Source organism: Melozone crissalis, unplaced genomic scaffold, assembly GCF_028551555.1.
Source record: "Melozone crissalis strain CALT ecotype California unplaced genomic scaffold, PUWL_Pcris_2 ptg000062l_1, whole genome shotgun sequence".
Lineage (NCBI taxonomy): Eukaryota > Metazoa > Chordata > Aves > Passeriformes > Passerellidae > Melozone > Melozone crissalis.
The window spans coordinates 5,957,119-5,976,594 of record NW_026535840.1 but is presented as its reverse complement, the minus strand read 5'-3'; the positions used below and the strand labels follow the sequence as shown (position 1 = coordinate 5,976,594).

The 19,476-nt window shown below is 42.5% G+C and overlaps 1 protein-coding gene across 1 annotated transcript in view; it reads left to right on the top strand.

The window, feature by feature from the left end:
* PCDH15 (protocadherin related 15) overlaps positions 1-19,476 on the top strand; it is a 644,997-nt gene that overhangs the window by 140,646 nt on the left and 484,875 nt on the right. The gene's annotated exons all lie outside the window — the stretch shown is intronic.

The following is a 19,476-nucleotide window of genomic DNA, read 5'->3' as shown; positions in this document are numbered from 1 at the left end:
ATAGGCTTCTGTGATTATGTGGCAAGAAAATTTTTCATTTGAATCCCTTAGCCAATTAGCAGAACTCTTGAAACACAGAATATAAGAAAACAGAAACTTGGTACACAAAGGCTGTCCCTGATGTTGAATTCCAAGGAGATGGACGGCATGTTAGTTGTTATTGACAGGCAGTAAGATAAATTCATTATTTTATTACCTTGACCCTGTATTTAGCTGGAAATGAAAGGTGTTTGGAAAATAAGTGGGGTTCACATAAGGAATTGTGTGGCAGCAGGGTAGGTCATTCCTATGGGAGTTTTGGACATGGATCTCCAGGGCCAGAAGGGCTCAGGCTCTTTCTGAGCTCTGGTCTGCAGTGACAGTGACGGGAAGAGTGATTTTAAGCAGAATTGTCTCATTAAAGGAGGATGCAGTGATAATACATTCTCCACAAACAGCCTCGACTTTGACATTGTCACCTTGTCCTGAAAATTGCTTTTTGTGCTGGACATGAGAAGTGTTTTTTGGAGGGGTCCTGGATGGCTTTGGCAGGATGGAGGAGGATGGGGAATTTGTACTTTTATTGGCCAGCTCCTCTCACCTCACCAGCACACACTGGCTGTAGGAAATGGAAAAATAGAAACTGAAGGGTTTTATCTGCAGCCTTGGGAGATGCTTGGATTGATGTAAAAATAAAAGTACACAGAGCTTAAGCAGAACAATTATAAACTTGTGTTTCTATAGTTGTAGGTAAGAATATGCCTTAAGGAAGTGAGAAACTGTGTTGGGTAGGATGGTAAAGGGTTTTATAGTGTAGTAATGTAATTGTGAACTAAGAATTTAGTAGTAATGTAATTACAATTACATTGCATAGTAACGTAATTGCAAACTAACTAGTAAATGAGTAAACTAATAGTTTATAAGTAATAATAGAAGTGTATATGTGTATGCTTAATAGTAACCCATTGGATTAAAGTATCCACAGTGCAGTGAAGGTGATAGGTTAGAAAAACAAAATAAATTTTGTGGCAAATTTCTATTGGACTAGAAATTTCATTCTATATTGCCTTGTAGCAAAGAAACTTGTGACTACTTTGAGCTATGGTCAACTGCTTAAATCTCACAGCCTTTGCGGCTGATGTTTATCTGAGTAATAAATAGTTTTTAGCCCATGATCCCCTCCCTTCAATTAAAGCATCAATAATAATTGGTATCTCCAGGATAATAACTGGCACTCAGTGTGATCCTGCCCCTCTTGCTTGGCTTGTCATGGCACAAAAGGAGCAGCACTTGAGCAGCAAAGCCTCAAAGCCCACATCCATGACCATCCCAGTCTCTTTCATGCTTAATCCCTTCAGACGTAACCTCCCAGATAAGCTCTAAATGTCCCTTTCCTTCCCTTCCCCTTCACTGTGGTATGAGGAATAAATAGATGACTGGAGGCTGGCAGAGCAGCAGATCCATGACTTTTGGCTCTATAGACAAGCAGTATTTGTCTGGGAATATTTTTAACCATAAAATGTGAAAGGAAATGAAGCTGCACTCTAACACAAGAGGGTGTAAGGCAGTGCAATCCTTAATTTGGATTCTGCTGTCCCCAGATGAATAAAGTCCTTCCATGCAAATTTGGTGACATTTTAGTAAATGAAGTGTTTACCTGTTGATTGATTTTTATAATCCCTCTTGTATTTTATTTGATGTTTTCCCCTCATTTTGTTTGATGTGGAAGTCACTGTAAATAAATGATTCTCAGGCCAAACATGAACATTGTTCCTTAAAGAAAAAAAAAACTTGGAAAATCAGGAGATGGTGCTGGAATATGAGGGGCACTTAGACAACCTCATTGTTATATTTTAGTGCCTTTTTGGTTTGAGTTTTGTGGCCATCAGGAAAGTGTAATTTACCTCTTCAAGCAGTTGGCAAAATGGAACAAAAAAGCTGAAACCATCTGGAGGAGGGGTAGGGAGGGGATGGCCAAGCCTCTTTCCATCTCAGAACAGACACAGGTTAGATAAGAAATTCCATGGAAAGCTTGTTTGGTTTTGTTTTCCCATTAATGTCCTGGTTTAGGGCAATTTTGGGAGAAAAACCTCTAAAGGGGTTTCATCAGAGAGTGATGAAACAATGGAAAAAGGACCAAGACAAGCTGAAGCAACTCCATCCTTGGAGATCTTCAAGCCTAAATGGGGAAGGCTCTGAACCACCTCTCCAGGTTGAGCTGTGTGGAGAATCAGGCTGGATTATTGATGATTGTTAAGACAAAAAAGGAGGATTAATTCAGTTTGAGGTGCCTGAGAAGAATGGCACTGTGCACAGATAACAGGGGCAGGTTGTGTGTCTGCTCAGTGTGTTTCCTACTAAATATTGGTGCCAGATGGAAAAGGTTTATATCAATGTAGAGGATCACATGAAATGAAGGAGTGCAGGTTATTTGTTGTGTCTGTTACACTGATATCAAGCCCTGGAGATAATATTCCACCTATTTCCACCAGGAAAATTTCACCAAGTTTCCACCAGGACTTGAAGGTCCACTGAAAAAAACCCCAACATTTTATAACAGTTCAACATTCTAGGGTCAAGTAACAGTAAAAACTTCTGTACCTTTCATCAATACTTGAAACTTCCCTTTTGAGGATGGCACTGGAAGCTGCACCCAAGTCCTCCTTTGGGCTGGAGTGCCATAAATTGTGTTTGTCAGAGCTGAGGAGCTGGCCCTGGATGGCCCCACATGGACTGGCAGGAGCAGCAGGCATTGGAGCAGGAAATTAAAGCCATGGTGTCGTTCTCAGCCAGCCATCGAGAAGGAGAACATGGTCAAAATGGATCTTGAATTCCCAAGTTTTTCTTGACGGTGCATTACAGAGCCTTAGAGAACCATACAGGGTTTTTTACACATTCCTTTCTGGAGGGAAAACATTTCTGATAGATAAAAACGCAGCTTTTGCTTTCCCTTTAGTGGGAGTGAGATAGGGTTTGTGCAAAAGAGAGAACTGAAAGAATGCTTTTAACCAGCACAAAAACTTCTGGAACTTCTGAGATTACTGATTACTGAGGAATAAAAGGAGTTTTATGTGTTTGCCTTTTCTGGAGAGCTGAAAAGGCCTCCCCACTGCTGGGTTCCATAACATAAATAATGTTATTTGCTGTACAGCCAAGTATTGAACTTAAATACTGCGTGTGGCACAGCATTTACAGAGGGGTTGTTGCTGGTGGTTATTCCAGGTTAATTTTTTTTTTTTTTTGGTAGAGTGATCTGATTCCAAGTGTTTCTAATGGAAACATAATTGGAATGGGAAAACTGTTTCAAGATGAAATGAATTTCTTTATCCTGGTGTGTGAATAGTATTGGGTCAACTCCTGGATATCAGATTTGCAGGGCAGGTAAATTTTGCTAAGAAGGTGCAAATGCATTTTTAGTGTGCATTTTATAGTTAGGGTGAATTTTGTCACTTGGCATAGATTTATTCCCATAAACAGAACACAGATAGGCAGTCTGGACGAATGTTTACAAAGATTAAGTGGAGATATTTCAATTTATTTTTCTATTTTCTTTTATGTTTATGTTGGCATTTCACTCATCTGTAAATAGAAAATCTTTCCTTCTGAAAGTTGTTTCCAACTCAGATTAACTGCCCATGAAATTTATAAATTAGAGTTCTGTGAATAACCTTTTTTTTTTAAACCACGTTCCACAAACGCCTCATATTTTCCATTTTTCGTTCATTAAATTGAAGGATGACTATAGGGACAAATACAAATAAGTTGGGAACAGTTACTCATTTACTTGCATTAATTCTGCTGCACATTGCTTTGCTTCCCTATTCAAGTTTTCCCTCTATTTCCTTAAAACCTTTCAGGGTAGAAGGAACATGCCCAGACCAAGCAAAAGGGTCCTTAAGGCACAAGGGCCATTACCAAGTTCAACTTTTGTGTTTTGAAGTACATTTCTTGCCTGTTTTTCTTCTATATTTTTACAAGCATGGTTACTTTCAGATGACCTCACTAATTTCCAAATTCCTGGGGCAAATAAGCTGGTGAATCCTCCTCCTCCTCCTCCTTCTCCATTCTATCCTAAGCACAGTACTTTTCTCTGATTTATTGGAAAATATGAAGTGTGCATGGCAAGAGAACTCCCTGAGGACCTCAGAAATTGCTGCTTCCAAGGCTCAGAGTTGTCACACCCCAGATAATTTTATTTTCATTTTACTTTGATTTCAAAGTGCTTTGTGGGAGGGATTCAGCCATTGCAGGAAGTGCTTTATGAAGAGGTGCAGTGATAAAAGGGTTTGTGTATGGATATAAGGCCAGAATTTTATATGTTTTCTTCTAAAATTAATTTCTAGCAAACTCTCCATTCCTCACTCTCCCAGGGGTCACCTTTGTTTATGAATTAATGAGACATATTTGCATTAATATCAGTATAAACACATAATCTCCACTTGGTTTTTGGAGTAATATTAAAAAGATCTGGTTTTAAAGTACTGGAATAAAATGAAAATCAGAGCACTCTCACTGAATGGCTGAAACTCTGCCCTGGAGGATCTTTGTCATGTTAATTGGGACAGGGAGGGGCAGGGCTAAGGTGGGCTGGGCTTTTCTAGCTCAGAGATGGCTCAAATGGGAAGTGGTGGGTGAGGACCCAAACCTTTGGGTTGTAGATTTTGTTTTCAAGTTCAGAATTCAAGAAATCATCTGTGGCAGAAGAAGGATGAAACTTCCATGGCTTTTGCATTAGGTGGGCTGTTGAGTAATAGAGATAACCTGGAGGAAACATGCTGGGAATGTGCAGTTGTGGAATGACGAATCGCTGAGGTTGGAAAAGACCTTCAAAACCAAGTCCAATGACCAACCAGCACCACACTGGCCATGTCCTCAAGTACCACATCCACACATTTTTTGAGCACCTGCAGGGCTGGGCACTGCAAAGCTCCCTGGGCAGCCCCTGCCAAGGCCTGAGCACCCTTTCCATGCAGAAATTGCTGCTGCTGTCCCAGCTGAGCCTCCCCTGGCCTAGCCTGAGGCCCTTTCCCCTTGTCCTGTCCCTGTTCCCTGGCAGCACAGCCCGACCCCCCCTGGCTGTCCCCTCCTGGCAGGGAGTTGTGCAGAGCCACAAGGGCCCCCTGAGCCTCCTTTGCTCCAGGCTGAGACTGACATTTATAAGCTGATTTGAATAATAAGGGACAATCTGTGATGGTGTTCACAGGGGTCTCAGGTTGAGGGAAGAGATGAGGATCTGACTCCATGTTTCAGAAGGCTTGATTTATTCTTTTATGATATATATTACATTAAACTATACTAAAAGAATAGAAGAAAGGATTTCATCAGAAGGCTAGCTAAAAATAGAATAGGAAGGAGTGATAACAAAGGCTCTGTCTCGGACTCTGTCCTAGCCAGCTGACTGTGATTGGCCATTAATTAGAAACAACCAAAGATGCACCTGTTGCATTCCACAGCAGTAGACAATCATTGTTTACATTTTGTTCCTGAGGCTTCTCAGCTTCTCAGGAGGAAAAATCCTAAGGAAAAGATTTTTCATAAAAGGTGTACACAACAACAATCTTTTTGTGAACTTGCTTGCTTTTCCAGTTTTCACTAATTTTAGATCAGCATTTATTCTGGCATCTGTTTATTCAGATACAGAGACAGAGCAGAGATTGAAGTGAAATTTTCTCTTTTAAAAAATAAATCTTTCCAATCCAAGTGCCACAAAGAAAGGTGAAGAGTTTTAGTGTGGAGTGCCTGGTACATACTCTGCAGTGGGACCATCCAGGATAATGTCAGTGTGGTTCCCAAACCTGATCCCTGGGGCAGCTGCAGGTGCTGTGGGAGGAAAACTTAATGTATTCCAGAATGGGGAGTTCATGGCAGTCTGCCTTCTGCTTATTTTGTCTTTTTGCTAACTCATAAAAGCACTGTAGAAGTACATTTGTTTGAAGTGTTTGCAAGGTTATTTTAACTGGAAAGTTAAAATATAGAGTATTACCTTTGAATGTGCAAGAGGTGTAAAACACTGGCCTTACTGTCATAAATACACAATGAAAAAATACCTGGGTTTTATGTTCTGTGACAGCACTTCCATAAAACACCCTTCTGTAATGAGTGAGGAACAAGTTTCCCAGAGCTGAACTTTAAAACAAACTTTATTGCTGGAGCTGCTGCTGTTTTCCAGAATGAACCACGTTGTGAGAACTTCAATCTCTTCCCCACCTTTTGCTGTTCGTGAATTAATACTGTGCGTCTTTTTAATTCTTGCATAATTTTTGTTCTTGTGTCTGCTTGGAAGCCAAATGCGGATGAAAGGATGAATCATTAGTGCTCTCAGAAGCTGCTCAGAATTTAAATTTGAGCTCTCTAAATAATACAGGTAGTCAATCTCCTGGGAATGCTGGAAACTGAGGGTTTTGATGCATTAATTGTACATCAAACAGCTTTTGCTTCCCTCAGTAAATGTCAGGTCACCCCGATGGAGCTGCAGCCTGGTTACCCTCAGAAAACAGAATACAGCGAGGCAGGCTGGACAAATGTTTCTGAGCACAGAAACAGGGAATTGGAGAGGAAATCTGCGCTTTAGCACTAGGAGAAGAGAGGATTTTTGCCACTGCTTTTCCTGAAGAGCTGTGAGACATTACATGCTTTCTGGAGGCCCAGAGCCACGTTTGCCTGTGCTGATGGCAATTGTCCTCACTGCAGCTCCATGAGTTCCATTGGAATGGAGGGACTTTCTGCTTCACTGCCTGAGCCAGATCCTGGAGTCTCATTTTTGGGAGCTGCTATCAGAAGCTGACATTTCTCCACTGTTTGTTTCAGGTGACAAGAGCTCAGGAGAATTACTTTTGCAAGCAATTCACTTAATTCCCTTGATTTCCAAGCTGCAGGAAAACAAATAACTTTATTCTGCAGTCATGGCTGCAAATTCAGTGGAAGAAACTCTTCCTTGTGAGGATGGGGCCCTGGATCCCTGGCAGTGCCCAAGGCCAGGCTGGACAGGGTTTGGAGCAGCCTGGGACAGTGGAAGGTGTCCCTGACATGGCAGGGGTGGGAATGGATGGGATTTAAGGTCCCTTTCCACCCAAACCGTTCCATGACTCTCTAAATGAGCTTTCTTCACCTTGGTGTGGTTTTCTTTCAAGTATAAAAGGCAAATTTGGAGGGAGCACTGGGGAAAACCAGCCTGTTGTGTTCAAGAATTGGGGATTTACTACAAAATGATGTTTGAGGCCTTGCTTTGGACAGCCTTGAACAGGACAGTGCTGTGGGACTGAGGGGACAATGACAAGGAGGGTGTGTTTGGCAGGAAAGGGAGGTTCCAACCCTGAGCCTCTTCAATTGGAGCCTGGAGATCTTCTGGCATCTCAGAGAAACGCTGCTGCCTGGGCTGTAAGAAACAAAATAATTCCTTTCTTTCTGTCCTCAATGTCATGTCCACTGTTGAGCAGGATTGTGCCCAAGCTGGAGAAAACTTTATTCTAAACTAAAAACCATCCAAATTTGCCGAGGTTATTTAAGTAGCTTCTTTAAGACTGAATATTTTACAGCCCTCTGGAGTAAAAAGAACACCTGCGAAAGTAAAGGTGCAAGCAATGATCTGTTTGGGGTATATTCTCAATTCCAAAGTGAGAAATCTCAGGGAGTCAATTACAGTCTTGAAATTTTAGAACATGCAATCCACACTTGAGAAACAGAGTTTAATTTGAGTCTTTTCCTGCTGCAGGAGGCTGTAAATATCATGTGGAGCTGCTAACAAATGAGACATGATGATAATGGGAGAATGGATTTTAATCCTCAAAAAACCACTTGAAGTTTGGGTATTTCATATCCCAAGCTATTTTACATTGATTGCTTAGTAATGCAACAGGTGCTTGTCTTAGAAATTGAATGTGTATATAAAATGGAAGCTATTGGGGTGTTATTCTACATTTATGTAATTATTGTATGTCTCAGTGTTCTGGGGAAAATGAAGAAAAATATCAGAGCATTTTTGTTATATAGAAAAGCATTTCAGGATGGGAAGGAAGAATTCCAGAGGATAAAACTGATTTTTTTATTAGGTTCTCACACTGATCTCCTCCCACTGCCAAGACAGGGAGCAGTAAAGTTACCCCACAAGGTCACTGGTGAGGCCAGGAAAGTGCCAGAAACATCTGGCAGGAGAATAAATTCCAGATTTCTGCAGCTGCCTTCTGCCCTTGCCAAGCTGTGCCAGGGGAAGGCTGGAAATTTGCTTTAGGAAAATCCCTTCGGCTGCATTCCTTAGTGAACGTGTGCAGGGAAAAAAGCCTCCTTTTCCTGCCATTTGATCCCTCTTTCTTCTAGGAATATCCAGGCTTGAGAGTTTGACCATGGATGTATAACTTGGCTGCTGGGTTTGAGAGTTTGACCATGGATGTATAACTTGGCTGCTGGCAATAACCCAGCATGACTGCAGGAAGAGGGCAAATCCAAGCAGGTTCCCTTGCTGAGGGGGCAAGTAATCACCAAATCCAGGGGATTGAGTAGGAATGCAAAGTAATCTTTTTTCTGACTGATTAGAAGTCTTTAATATCACAGAATCCCAGGATGGTTTGGGTGGGAAGGGACCTTAAAGCTCATCTCATTCCTGGGATGTCAGGGACACCTCCCACTGTTCCAGGCTGCTCCAAGCCCTGTCCACCCTGGTCTTGGACACTTCCAGGGGCAGCCACAGCTTCTGTGGGCACCCTGTGCCAAGGCCTCTCTAGAGGGAAGAATTCCTTGCCAATATCCCATCCATCCCTGCCCTCCTTCATCCTGAGGCCATCCAGGTCATTTGCCATTCTGCAGTGTGTGCGTGTTGGTACCTGGCCAGCCCAGATGTGCTGTGCCAAACCTTTAATGGTTTTTCACTGCAGGTTCTCCTCTAACACGAGGCTTTTAGGCTGGAGAGGCCACCAGGCACCTGCCCTCCCTGCAATCTGTGTGGGATAATCCTGCTGCACATTAATCAGGATGCTCTGAGATGGAGCAGCTCATTTTGCTCCCGTGCCCCCTGCAGCGAGCCTGCTCTCAACATCCTGCCTCAAACTGCCCCTGGCTCTTTGATACATATTTATCCCATGCCCCCAGCCTTCATTTCACTGAGCTTAAAAAACAAAACCAGTTTGTGTTTGCCCTTGCACAGCTGGTGTGTGAAGAGAGCAGCAATCTTGTCTCCAGGCCTTGGTGTAGTCAGATTTAAGAAGTTAAGAGCATCCTGCCTTGTTTTGTTAAACTCTCCTGAGGTGTTTCTCCCCCCCTAAATCCTTCTCTCCACCTCCTCTGCACTCCAGAAAGATTAATTCCAAGTACACAGCCCAGACAAGAGGTGGTGTTGGAGATAAGGCCTCACGTTGCTCCCCAGGATCTCAGCAGGTCTCTGGCTCTACCTGAAGCCAGGAGAATGCACTTGGCAAAAAAGCAGCAGCAAAACTGAGGATTAAAAAAGCATTTTTGAAATGTGAGCAGTCTGGGGTAGTGAAGCATGAAACTGTAAAATCACACAGTTGGCATGTCCTGCTCTATGTGTGGAGTCACCTGTAGGTATTTATGGTATCAGAGGTTTGATTAAATATTTTGTATTATAAAAAGTAAATGTTTGGTTGTTGTGCAAGAGCCAGAACCAGCTGAAGTTGTTCTGCTTAGCTTCTACCTTATCAGCCATATAATCTGATCATGTAACTGGATTATTTTAGGTTTGGGGTCTGTGATTTTTATTTTTTTCTTTTAATCAGTGGTTAATTTGTGACTTTTTGGTAATCTCAGACATTAGGCCTGTTGTGGTCATGCAGAACTATTTTCCTGTTCTCCCCTGGACTGATCCTGTGCTTTTCCACTGATAAATAATGGATTTAAGGAATCCACAATGTGAATGACTGGTCTGCGAGTCTGTGGTGCACTTTATGATTTGATGTTTGGAGCTGCTGCTCCATTTGTGACACTGAGCCTCTGCTGATGGGACTGAGAAGGTTCAGGGTTTAATTCTGGAGCTATTGGTGTGTTTGTCCAGTGCCAGCTGGGAACAGAGCTCTCCAGAGCCCTAAGGAGATGTTTCCAGGCAAAACTCAGGATCAGGACCAAGCCCCCAGGTGCAGGTTTTCACTGGACTGTGATCATCTCCAGGCTTCATCAGGTGTTTGAGATGCAGCAAGATGAGGCATTTTCATCAGCTCCTGGTGTCACTTTCCCCTGGCACAATGACCATTAAACCTACTATGGGAATGTTCATATCTGACATCCCACAGGAATGGTCACACCTGCCATCCCAGAGGAATGGTCACATTGGATATCCCACAGGAATGGTCACACCTGACATTCCACAGGAATGGTCACACCTGCCATCCCAGAGGAATGGTCACACCTGACATCCTACAGGAATGGTCACACCTGACATCCCACAGGAATGGTCACACCTGCCATCCTACAGGAATGGTCACACCTGACATTTTTGGCTGCTCCTGCAGATGATGATGTTCACTCTGTGGGGATTTGTCTGTCACTGGGGGCAGATCAGGCAGCAAGCTCAGCTCAGCAGCTTTTTCTTGGCTGTGCCAGAAGAGATGCTTCTGCTGCTCCATGGATCTGGCTCCAACCTTGTGGGGAACCTCCATGCTCCACGTGCTAATGTCCTGGGCTGGAATTACTGCCAGGCTCTCCTGAGGTCTGCTTTGAACTGGGGAACTTCTGTCTTGGTGTAAATTCTCATGGAATCATGGAAGGGATTGGGTTGGAAGGGACTCCTTCCAAAGCTCTTCTCATCCCAACTTCCACTATCCCAGGTTTCCCCAAGCCTGATCCAGCCTGGCCTTGGGCACTGCCAGGGATCCAGGGGCAGCCACAGCTGCTCTGGGCACCCTGTGCTACCCTCTCAGGGAACAATTCCCAATTCCCCATCAGATATCTTGGTTTCTGACTTTAATGCTGAACCATGGCTGCTCAAGCAGGTTTCATTGAGCCAGGCTTTAGAGGTGGTGCTGTTTTGGGGACTCTCATTCCTAGGTTGGAAAGTGTAGTCACAGGGCTGGGCTGGGTGAGTTTTAAAGCATATCTGTTTGAATATGGAACTTTTATAGGATCTGGGCTCCATTTTGCAGAACTCCTAAATGGCTTTATTTCTTATTCTAATCTGGTATACATTATTAATTTGCTTCCCTACCTTTATTTTTACATGTGTTACTTCTATTTTCATCTGGGTTGCAACTTAGTCCACAAGATTTTCTGTGACAAAAGTTCAGTGTCTTATGTGGCTTATTGTTTTTAATTTGTTGTGTAGAAACTTTTCACATCTCTTGCTAATTATCACTAAAATCACTACATTAATGACTTTTGCTTAAATACACTTTCACTTCAATAATTTTCATCGTGTGCTAATTGCAGTTCCAAGCTAAGATTTTTGGAACAGATATGTTTCCCTCAAACAAATGTCTTAAGTCCTCTCAGCAGTTGTTTTTTCAGGTGTGGTTTTTCTGGTGTGTGTTATTCTGGGTTTTGTTTTTTATTTTCTTGTTCTTCATCTCCTGAGTTGCCTTTATCTGAGTAACTGCTGCTGTTCTTACCACCAGCCCTTCCCCTTCTGTGAACCAAACCCCTCCTGGAGGAAGGATGTGTATTTTGACTTGTGTATCTTGAGAGACCAGATTTGGGACAAATTGGGAAGAATTTCAAACCTGCAGCTGCTCTGGACTTACATGGAGTAGAAATGGAACCAGGAAAGCTGCTGTGTTTTCCATACTTTCTGTTGTAGTTCCAGAATCATGTTTCAATCCATGTGTACATGAATGGCTAAAGTGAATTATCCTGAGAATTTTCTGTCTGTTTTGGCCTCCCAAAGAGTTTATTCCCCCCAAACTGAAGGTGCCCACACTCCTTTTGAGAACTTCCTTTTATTGTTGCTGTCTCCTTGGCTGGAATGAGCTCTGCTATATATTTTCTATTTCTCTTTTGAACCGTGCTGCAGATGACAAAGCTGCAGCCTGCTCCTACCTCTCCAATTTCCTCCCAAGTGCCCAATTCAGTTTTCTTCCAGTTGTTCTTTTAATACCACTCAGTAATTCATTCTTTTCATCAATTCTCTGCGTTTGTGGTGATGTGCTGGCACCAGCTGCTGCCAGAGGTGCACAAGTGCCCTGATGAGGGTAGCAGGGATGGTTTGGGATGAGTCCTCTCCTCCTGAGCTCAGCTGGGGAATTATTTTTAGCACTGCTCTCCTCCAGGCTCTCTATTGTCTGCTGAGACAATGCAGCTGCACTGAAATATCTCTGTGCACTCTGGGCATTTTGCATTTCTTCAGCTGCACTCCCGAGGTAAAAAGGGGAAGATGAAATTCTTCACAGCTGAATTGAGGAATTCCAGAGGAAAATGCCTATTTCATCTCCTCCAGCCTTGCCTCTGTCTGCTAAAGGCACTGAGAGCACAGCAGCCTCTCTCAGCCCTTATTCAAAACAGCAAAGAAGAAATTGGAATTTTTAAAGGTGGAATCTGCCCTGCAACCATTTGGATTTTTTGTTTGTTTTAGGGTTTTGGTGGTTTTTTTTTTTTCTAAATTATTATTTGGAGTTTTTTGGGTTTTGTGGGGTTTATTTTTTGGTTTTGTTTTTTGGGGTTTTTTTTTTGGTTTTTTTGGGATTTTGGTTTTTGGGTTTTTTTGTTTTGGGGCTTTTTGGTTTTGGGGTTTTTGTTTTTGTTTGGTTTTTTGGAGATTTTTTGGATTCGTGGGGTTTTTTGTTTTGTTTTTTGTTTTTTTGGCTTTTTGGGGGTGTTTGGTTTTTGGGGGTTTTTTTGGGGTTTTTGGTTTTTTAGGATTTTTGGGTGGGTTTTTTTTTGTTTTTGAGTTTTGTTTTTTTTTTTTTTTTTTGCTGGGGGGGGGGGGGTGTTTTGTTTTTTGGGGGTTTTTTTGTGATTTTTTTTTCCTGGAGTAGCCACTAATTCTAAAATCAACACCCAGAAAAAAAACCAACTGATTAAGAAACTCTCTTACTCTTTGTGCTGCTATCAGCCAACATCATGTTTTAAAACCTGCTGTCTAATTTAGCACATTAAACCCCAATATACTTATTCTGTTTCTTGTAAGGCATGGAAAGGAAATGAAAGATCTCTTGAAAGACTTTTTTTTTTGCCCTGTTTCTACCAAGAGTTAAAAAACAATAACAATAAAGCTGCCAGAATGATACAGAGATCTTATCTCAGGCCTGACTGTTGCATTGGTTTTGATCAGCAATATTGGACACAGAGGGATTTGAGTTCTGTAATCATTTGGATTATGCCTGGATTTTTGTGAAAGCAAAATTGCTCAGTTTTAGTCCACTTATGAATAACTAAAGACTGTGAAATCTCAGTCATGGTGTTTGGTTTTCTTTAATGTTTATGTTGAAAACTTAGGGAAATTGGTATCTAGAGCTTATAATTAAAAATCAAATAGGAAATTGAGTCTGCATCCTGCTGCAGGATTGATTCAAGTCATCCCTAATGATGGGGGAATGCTTCTGCCATGATTAGACAGCTTCAGGCTCAGAGGAAAACCCTTTAATTTGCTGGGAGAAGAGAAGCTGCTGTGGCTGAGCCTTTGCAAGGTGCTTAATTTGCCTGCTTGTCTTTGGCTGCAGGTGCCACTAATGCTGAAAAAAAACATGTTGTAGAAATTTTTCAGGGTTTGAGGAAGGGATATTAGAGAAAAACTAAATTATTTACTCAATTCCCATTTTTTAGTATATTGCCATGTGCTATTAATCTATAAATACATTGATTTGTCTTTGAATATCATCATTATCCCTCTTTAGCAGGGATGGCTAAACTGATTTCCTTCATTTATCCTCAAAATAATTGTTCTGGTTATTGCCATGTTCTGATTGTTAACCATGGAACACACTGATTCCAGAGGTACTGCTGGCTATGGAGAGCAGATATCTGATAAATTTTTTATGTCAGGATACATCTCTCAGGAATTTTGTTGTCTTCTAAGAAAATCTTTATCACCACATCAGTGATATTCCTCAGCTCTTGCCATCCTTTAAGAGTGGAACTCTGTTTCCAGAACTCAAGCAAATCCTGTCCGTTTTAGGATGATTTTTTCTTTTTAATCAGTGCAAGAGCAATGCAGGAACACTCATCAGTTTAGAGCTTCCTGTCAGGTTTTATACACACTGCCTGAAGCATAAATCACTGCAAAATTCATCTTTCAGAAATCATTGCCACTTAAAGGAATATTTATCCTTTCTATGGGCTGGAAATGAAAAGCCCTGAAGAAAAGCAGATGCTTTTGGAAAGGCTTGATGAGATACCTGGTCTTGCAGTAGTGTTTAAAAATCAGCCCAAATCCTTGATCTTTAGCCTTTTTGAGGTGCTCTGATAATGCAGACTGGACTCATTTCTTATCTGTGCTACATTATTTTTTTGTCCACCAGAGTGACAGCTGTACCTTATTTTTTCTGGTCATTTTGTACATCATCATCATTTATGTTTTGATTGTGTCATGTCTGAACACAGGGAGATAAATGGAAAAGGAGAAAAGGATGAAGATGGTGGGGGATGAGTTTTATGGCATTGCTGAGACCAGAACTTAAAGGGAAATATGGGAGCTTTGGGATCTTCCTTTCCTGGAATACACCTGGGGTCTGCCTTCCAGAACATTCTGGCTACAGATCCCTCTGTTCACCCCATCCTCAGGTGATTCTTGGGCTTTCCAGGTGCCATCATTCTCTGTGGCCAGGCCTTGTCCTGGTGACAAAACCCCCTGATCATATGGACAGGTAACACCAGGAATGAGCAGAAAATCAGTCCCTGGCACCTCTCTGTACTCTGGCTCTCTTAGTACCACAGTGAGGTGCTAAAGTGATGGAAAGAGCAGAGGAACCATGGAATTTCAGGCCAGGGAATCTTGTTTGGTTTGGGATCGGAGCCTGGTGTGGCAGTGCTGGTGGTGGGAGCTGCTGGATCCACCTGGGGCTGAGCTGACCCTCCGTATGGCCTTGAGAGACTGCAGAGAAACCTGGTGGGGTTCAACCAGAGAAATGCAGGTCCTGAACCTGGGCAGGAGCAGCACAGGCTTGGAGGAGCTGGAGCAGCCCTGCAGGGAAGGACCTGGGGGTGCTGTTGGGGACAAGGTGGACATGAGTAGACAGAGAGTGGCCTTCAGGGCCAGTGGGGTCCTGGGGACATCAGGAAGGGCATGGCCAGCAGGTCAGGGAGCCACAAGGATGATTTGGGGTCTGCAGCATCTCTCTGATGAGGAGAGGCTGCAGGAGTAGGCCTTGGTCAGTCTGGAGATGGAAAGGGTGAGAGGGGATCCCATCAATCCACACAGACATCTCCAGGGGCTGGCAGAGAATGGTGTCAGTGACAGGATGAGGAGCAGTGGCCAAACATCACAAGTTCCACCTCAGCATGAGCAAGAACTTTCCATGGTCCTGGGGACATCAGGAAGGGCATGGCCAGCAGGTCAGGGAGGATCCAGCCCCTCTGCCCTGCCCAGTGAGGCACATCTGGGGTGCTGTGTCCAGCTGTGGGCTCTGCAGCTCAAGGAGATGCTGGAGAGGATCCAGGAGAGGCTACGAGGATGATTTTGGGTCTGGAACATCTCTCTGATGAGGAGAGGCTGCAGGAGCTGGGTCTGGTCAGTCTGGAGCAGGGAAGGCTGAGGGGGATCCCATCAATCCACACAGACATCTCCAGGGGCTGGCAGAGGTGGTGCCAGTGACAGGATGGGGAGCAGGGGCCATACATCACAAGTTCCATCTCAACATGAGGAAGAACTTTCCATAGATGGTGGCAGAGCCCTGGAACAGCTGCCTGGGGAGAGTGTCCCTCTCTGGAGACATCCCAAACCCAACTGAACGTGTCCCTGTGGCACCTGCTCCAGGTGCCCCTGCCTGGCAGGGGGATTAGACTGGGTGATCTCCAGATGCTCCTGTCAGCCCCAGCTGCTCTGGAATTCTGGGAATATTTACTTTGTGGTCCTGTGTGTGATGCAGAGCTGCTGGTTTTGTCTGCCACTGCCCTACCTCACACAGGGTGGGAATTTCTGGTGATTTTTTTCCTGTTAGGAGCAACAGCATTAATCCTTGTCTGAGCAGGGACTGGAACACTTTCTTCAGGTGTGATGGTGTTCACAGGGTGTCTTGGATTGTGGAAGAGATGAGGATCTGACTCCATGTTTCAGAAGGCTTGATTTATTATTTTATTATATATATTACATTAACATTATACTGAAAGAATAGAAGAAAAGGTTTCATCAGAAGGCTAGCTAAGAATAGAATAGCAAAGAATCATAACAAAGGTTTGTGGCTTGGGCTCTCTGCCCGAGCCAGCTGACTGTGATTGGCCATTAATTACAAACAACCACATGAGCCAATCACAGATCCACCTGTTGCATTCCACAGCAGCAGATAATCAATGTTTACATTTTGTTCATGAGGCTTCTCAGCTTCTCAGGAGGAAAAATCCTAAGGAAAGAATTTTCCATAAAAGATGTCTGCGACACTCGGGTGGTCTCAATGTGCTCTAGGAAATTGTCTTCACTCCCAAGAATTTCAAGCTGAGGACAGTGGGAATTCTTTATAAAGCCCCCCTCATCATGGCCATGCACCTTTCTTTAGGGCAGGGCTCATTTTCCAGTTTGCAGCAGGGTCAGAGGGAGCATCAGCACATCCTGGGGTCATCTCTGCATCCTCAGGGCTGGCAGCTCCTGCTGCCAACATCCTGTAATTAGTGTTTGGGAGCTGAATTATTTAGTGTTCTGTGTTTCATAGCTGCTGAAGGGATGGATTTCATTTGCTGCCTCAGGAGCTGGTTATTCTGTGTCTGAGTAGGTGGATATTCATGGAGAGAGCTCTTCACTCATTGCCCTTGCACAACCCAGATTTGTTTCTCCTACCCAAGGAATAGATTCTCTCTCTTGAGGAAGGGAGACCCATGCAAACTGTGTTTAAAGGATGTAAAAAGGGTTGGGTTTTTTTTAATTGCCTCATCTCCTGGAGAGTGAAAACATTTTTATCATGAAATGCCACAGTGCCTTATCCCCTCTCACAATTCCACCTCTCCTGGGCTGTTCTGAGCCACAGGCTCTTCACAAGGCTGAGATCAATGAAAGAAAGGAGTCTGTGGGATTTTAGTCTTTCACTGATTTGAAGTCTCTCACAGTCACATTAGTTTAAGTAGACACTACAGAAAAGTGAAAAGAAAACCTCTGTGTTAAAATCTGTAAAGTCACTGAGTGACTCTGGATAAAGGATGGGTTTTAATTCCAAATCTATTTTATTTCCTACAAGGCCTTAATGTTATTATTTGTAGCTATAAAAACATGGCTGACCTAGAATAGACTGTATTTTTAATCTCACTAAGAAAAAAAAGTCATTATTTATGGTCTTGAATTAATTGGGTGATTAGTTTTGTTTTCAACATGACTTAGATGACTCTACAGTGACTTTAAAAGTTAAAGGTGATCCTGCAGTGTGAGGTCTCAGAAAGGTTTAGCAAAAAATGTTCATTTTATTATACAGTTAAAAGTTACTACAAATGTGAAAATTACATGAAACTTATCTAGATCTTGTTTGCTTTTAGTTTGAAACTATTTTTTTTTTAATGTAGCCTTAGTGTAGCACTGTTGTGGTGAGTTTTGGTTTGGTTTTGGTTGGTTTTTTGTGGTCTGGTTTTCGTGCCCATGGTCAAAACCCCTTTCTTAAAGCACAATAAGGAGAAGCCATTTTAATAACTTTATTTTGGTTGTGAATCTGATTATGTGTATTCAGTAGGCTGACTCTTCCCTTTGTATTTGTTTTAGAAAAGAGCAGGGCAGATCTTTATTTTTTTTAGTTTTTCAAAACACAGCCATGTCTGTTAAAATTAATTAGAGTTGAAGGTCAGGGTGTCAGTGCTGCTGGAGTTGTTATGACACATTTTTAGGAGCTGAATCTCAGCAGCATTTAGAATCACAATCAGCAAAATTCGGTGAGAGGAGCTGAGGGAGGATGCTGATTAAACTTCTGCTCATGCTGTTGCCCTTGCACTGATTTGAAAGACAAAATTACCCTAAAAAGGGCAATATTGCAGGGTCAGGTGTGGGACTGGGTCCTCATGAGACCCTGGCAACCCAGGATTCTGTGATTCCAGACAGAAATTCTCCAACTCACCAAAATAAACAACCAAACAATCCTTTCATTCACTTCCTTTGGCTTGGAATTAAATCCCTACTGCTCATTTATGTGCACAAATCAGGTCAGCTGATCATGAAGGGGCTGGAAGATTGAATTTCAATTTCTCTGATCTCTGAGAGCCCTTGCCTCACCTGAGACCACCCTGCTCCTTTCCTTGCCCAGAAAATCCTTCCTTTTTTCCCTCTGTCAAGGACCACCAATGAAATTGGAAAATCTGAGTTGAGCTAATAATACATGAAAGAAGTTAAAGAATCTTGGCTAATCAAGACAATGTATTCAAATCTTTTATTGCTGAAAGATAATCTGGTGAGTTTTTACAGGTTTTTGAGCTGGAATGGTGACTGAAAATGAATAATTTTATATTACAGAGTGTTTTCATGTGGTTGGGAATGGCACAATGCTGCAGGAGCTGTACCGATTCCAGACTTGCTATTTATTTAACATTTGTTTAAAAAATTAGGTTTCTATCAGAAATTAAAAGGATTGCATTAAAATTAGAGATGATTAGGTGAACTGCTATGCCAGTTATGGGAAATTTAAAAATAGCTTCGGGTATAATGAGCAACATCATTATATTAATGCAAAATATTTTCCTATCATTAAAAAATTAAAGAACGCTCCAAATGTTATTTTAGCTCCTAGGGGAAAAAAAAATCCCAGATCTTACTCTTTTTTTAGAGCTATTGCTTTCTATTTAAATGAACTGTTACCTACAAAGTATTTTCAGAGCATTTCACTGAATCTCAGAGAAAATACTCTAAAAAAATCATCATCCAGCTTGAAGAGAAATAACCATTTGAGTTATTTTCAGTCTCTTCCCTCACCACATAATATTAATTTATTAATTGTCAGAAGCAGCTACAAAGCAGTGCTGCACTGCTCCTGCTAATTTTGATTTCCTCAGGAAATGCATTGTTGTTCTCACTTGGACAAAAAGTCCAAAATACGCTTGCTGGAAATAGCTGTGAGATGCACAGATGAGAGGGATTGTCATGGGAACGTTTCATCAGCCATGGCCAGCAGCTCCTGATCCTGCTGGAGTTCCCCTGTGTGCTCTGAGAGAATTCCTTCCCTCCCTGCCCTTCCCAAAAACAGGAGAGTGAAGCTGTGTCTGACATGGGGACAACAAGGCCACACACAAAAATAAATGATCAGTTCTTTGGTGGGGTGAGATTGCTTTGTGTCCAAGCACAGACATGCTAAAATTTGCTTTTTGTTCTTATTTTTTGCCTCCAAAATTTCATGGGGACTCCTCAGGAGCAAAGGGCCACCACCAAGTAGTCAGGAGGGATTTTGGTGTCATCCAAACTCATTTCCTACCCTGTTTCCTCACAGCCAGGTTCCCATTACAGGTCTATGA